Below are 4,748 nucleotides of genomic sequence, written 5' to 3' on the forward strand. Positions count from 1 at the left end.
GTGTTTCTAGATGATCTGTCAAGCGGGGGCCTAGAAAAAGGGGGGGTAAAAAAAGTGTGTTCCCTATGTTAAGCAGGAAGGTAGATCTTAGTGCGCAGATAATGCTTTCTGTGATTTGGTGTAAATCTGATAGCAGTTTACAGATATTAAAGATTAAAAAATTTAGATATCTAGGGAAGCGGACCCTCTGTTGATCCAACAGTCCCCGTGCTGATATCTGATTGGCTGTCAACACTTCAACCAGTAAATGTTGGCAGTCATTTTGGGACTCTGCTTCAGCCCTGACCCCGGTGACCACCACCTCCCCGGGTGAGCCCATGTAGAAAAAAGAAGGGGGGCTGCGCTGCCCCCCACCTGGAGCCATATATGGCCTTGGCGACCATCAACCCCGCCCCATGGCTGGCTCCTGCTACCTCCTGAGGTGTCTGCTCTCGGGAGGTAGCTGTTTGCTTTCATTTCGCTAGAGCTGGTTCAGCTCCCGCCAGGCAAAAGCAAACATAATGCTTAGAGTTAAAACTGCTATCATTTGCTGGGAGCTGCATTTTCAGCAGCTCCCTGCATGCTGGAGCAATGCTGGCTCCCGCAGGAGTCTGGGAGCTGGCTGGGATTGCAGGGTCCCTGAGGCTTCCCCGGCAGTCCCTTAGATCAATAGGAGAGAAAGAAGCACTTGCTTTTATAAGGTACAAATCATCCAAGTGTGTTTTCTCTGCAGTTCCTCCTTGTAAAGTTATCTCATGAAGCAGCTCATGGAACAATCACATTGGCAAAGTTACAGACACATAAGGAAATTGGAGACGTTACTTCTGCACCTGTAGTGTAGGAGATGTACTATACATTTACCCAAGATAGCACTTAATAATTAGCTAGTAGAAAGTACTCCAGCTGAATAGACATTCAGCAGAAAATGCAGGCCTCTTCTTGGATAAATATGCAGAGCAAGATTTATGCTGGCACGACAATGCTTATTTCACGGAACATAGACTGCAACCAGAAGCATTTACAGATATAAACAAAGCAGGTGCCCAAGTTGAAGCTGCACATCTTTAAAGTACTAATCATTTTAACTTCATGCCCATGGCCAAGGCAAAGCAAGTGTGTTTTCTCTGCATTTCCACATTTAAAAGTTATCAGTAAACTGTGAAGGAGGTGTTTGCATCCTTGCTTTTTCTGACCAGATATCAAGTTATCCCTTTCCAAGGAAGATGGCCAGCTTACTAAAGGGGCCCCTGAATGTGTGTCCTACTGATTTTGGAGACTAGTTATTGATGAACAGGAATATGATCACATCTCTACCAAACAAAGAAGCACTTCATGAGTGCTGCGGGGGAGGCTGCAGGGTCCGGCCGCAGGCCAGGTCTTGCGGACACTCCTGCTGCACATGGCGCAGGATTAGTAAGGTTATCGGGCGGTTGGCCTGTGGCCATGGTTGGATTAACATATAGTGATTAATATTACTTTACGTTAAAAAAGCCTCAGAAGTTCGCTGAAAACAACAAAGGTTACAGTGACGTTTTACATAGAAAATAGATTTTTTTTAAACATACAAAATGGTTGCAGGGATACTATGGTTAGGCTCACGTTTTAAACATACAAAACCACAGATTCAACTGCTAAAGTTATTATAAGTAATTATAACTCACACCCTAAGGTAACTATAACTTACTCCCTCGCCATGCACTGCTAATTACCCCACATATTACAGCACTCATAACATCTTTTATAACATCACCGATAATATTACTGTAACATTTGCAGTTACATTATTGATGAGAAAACTGTACATAGCCTGGCACGAATTAGTTACCTTAGGGCACAAGTTAAACTTACTTGAAACAACTTTAACTATAACAGCTGAAATTCTAAGGTTTGGAATGTTTAAAATGTGAGCCTAAATTTAACAAACCTGTAACCTTTGTTTTTTTAAGTGGATTTCTATATTGTTTTTAATTCTACTTCATTTTTTTAAATGGATTTCTATGTTGTTTATAATTCTACTTCCTAACTATAAACTCCCTGTAAGCTTTGTTGTTTTGGATAGTTAAATAGGTAAAAAAAGAAGTTTGTAAACCACTTGGGATGACAAAATACCTACACTTTTTTATCTGACAAACCTACTCCCAAAGGAGCTTGACTTAAATTTCTGAGAACCAGTTAAAACCTGACAAACCATGCTGCTTCTGCTGACATCATCTGATACGTCTAGATACTCCGCAGGCACACCGTTCTCCCTCCTCTTGACACCAAGCTCCTCCCTAAAGCAGAAGCAGCAACACAGCCCGGTCTGGCGCGCTTGACTTCGTTAGCAGCTGTGGGCCCGTGACGATGTCCAGAGCTGCCCTTTATAGCAATGCTATGGCGATGGGCAAAGGCAACACCAACAAGCCTCGCAGTAAGATGTCGCCCTTCGCTTTCTTCGTGCAGGCCTGCCGAGCGGAGATTCGGAGGAGGCACCCGGACACCCCGTACAGCCTGACCGAGCTCACCAGGGCCTGCACCGAGCGATGGAAAATCACTAGTGCCCGGGAGAGGGCCAAGTTCGAGGACTTGGCTGACTGGGACAAGTGCCGTTATAGACACGAAATGCAGTACTACATCTGCCCCGAGAGGGAGAGCAGGCCTCGGCACAAGAAGGACCCCGAAGCGCCCAAGAGACCCATGTCTGCCTTTTTTCTATTCGCTTCTGAGCATCGACCTCAAATCAGAGCTGCCTGGCCGGGCTTGTCTTTTCCGGAGACGGCTAAGAAGCTGGGGCAGAAGTGGTCAGAGCAGACACCGGAAGCCAGGCTGCCGTACGAACTAAGAGCAGCGAAACTAAAGGAGAAATATGACAAAGATGTAGCAGCATACAGAGACAAGAGGGGGGCGGGCCACGAGCCTCCGGGCCAGAGAGGGGGGCCTGCAAATGAGGCTAGGACGATGGATGAAGAGGGAGAATGGGAGGTAAAAGGAGAAAAGAGGGAGGCGAGAAAAGGGAAGGTAGGGGAGTTTAGGGAGGCGAGGGAGCACGAGAAAGAAGCCGAGGATTATGACGGAGTAGAGGTGGTGGCAATGGGCGAGCCTCAGCATAAGGTAATGGGAGAAGAGGAGGACGAGAAGATGCATGCAGACAGTCATACCAAAGACGGAGAATGGCGTGTACTGTAAACATGCACTGGATGAAAGGCAGTTTGTTAACTGGGAATTTCCGACGCACCTCGTGTGAATAGAAGAGCGTAGAGGGAAAGAGAAAAAACAGAGAAGGGGAATGGGCGAGTGACAGGCAAGCGACGACATTCAGTACGGAGAGTGGAAGATGAAAATGATCATACTCGATCATGGAGAATGCGGAGGCCATAAATGACTTATGTAATGTATTCATGGGTTAATAGAATGGAAAGTGCATTTAGCCATAAAACTATTAATGGCGTGGAAATTCTTATGGTATGTGTGCCAACGCTTTACCGATATGAGAACGCTCAACGGTTTAAATATAAAGCTGGGTCATCACGTACTACATGTTGATGCATTGTTTTTTACATGCTTTTTATAATAAAAAATGTATTCAAATATAAACTGTTTATGCGAGAAGTCTAAAGTCTAGGCTACTACCCGAAGGAAGAACTCTTATTGTACCTGCCCAGACTTTTTCAATGTCTTTTAGCCATGCTAAAGCACGGCTGCTGCTCAACTGGCTTAAAGTCAGGGAAAAAAGTGATATAGTGCTGCTGTACAACATGGCTGAAAGACATTGAAAACGTCAGTAGCCCTGGCACCGTTGAGGCCGATAGGCTTTGAAAATGCTTGTTGTTAAAGAGAAACCAGGTTATTGTGCGTAGGACAAAAGCGTAGGAGTAGGGGAAATTAACTTAATTGACTTAAACTGGTTTTTAAAAGTGCAATGCGAGGACCAGGCAATCTTGGCATGTGGTTCCCCAGAATTTGGCAGCGCGAGCAATGACCCCCTTAGAAAAAAAACGTCAGCCCCAAACGTCAGCCCCTTAAATTATTATTTTATTTATGCATGTATTTATTTATCCACAAGTTCAGCGATGTATTTAACACTACTCAGATACATTTTTGGTTTATGTCCATTGTCCTTCTTGCCCTTTCCTCTCTTTATTAAAGCAGCATACCTTGCATTTGGTTTGAAAATCATGTTACCAAGTACAGCTGTTTGCTCTGGAGTTAACAAACAGTGCAGCCTGTCCCAGCAGCCTGCCTCTATTAACTGGAGTCTGCAACTGAAACCGGATCCCTAGCAACACGTTATCCTAGAGGTAGAAGAACGAGGTATGAAGCCTCATTTCGCAAATGCTCAAAATGCTTCAAAGATAATTCCTTGAAACAGATGCATAAATATTGTTTTACAGTTTTCTGATCAATTGCTCTAGGAGTTACTCTGCACACATTCCAAGAATCCCACGTCGCACTGAGACCCACCAGAATAGCTTGAAGCAGCTTGTCTCACTGATTAAATGATAGAAGTAGCGCATGCATAATTCTTGAAACCTCAGTGTGTTATGAACTTCAAAGTTAGTTGGAGTTGCACACTTACAAGCAATGTGCTTTCGTTTTAATGTGAATCTTTGAAATGATTGCCGACTTTTGTTTACTTTTTATATGACGTGTATGAACAAAGAAGCTTAAAACAACTTAAATGTTGTTTGTTCAGTGTATACAAAAAATGCAGTAAAAGCACCAAGATGAGGGAGTCAGGCTAAAAACAGACAGAGAAGCTTTATTGTGGTTGGGGGGAGATAACTTGTGTA

At 44.1% G+C, this 4,748-nt stretch overlaps 1 pseudogene; it reads left to right on the plus strand.

Annotated features, from left to right (window-relative positions):
* Positions 1-2,240: 2,240 nt before the first annotated feature.
* Positions 2,241-3,552, plus strand: LOC138304091 (high mobility group protein B2 pseudogene; annotated as a pseudogene).
* The last annotated feature ends 1,196 nt before the right edge of the window (positions 3,553-4,748 follow it).

Source organism: Pleurodeles waltl, chromosome 7, assembly GCF_031143425.1.
Source record: "Pleurodeles waltl isolate 20211129_DDA chromosome 7, aPleWal1.hap1.20221129, whole genome shotgun sequence".
NCBI lineage: Eukaryota > Metazoa > Chordata > Amphibia > Caudata > Salamandridae > Pleurodeles > Pleurodeles waltl.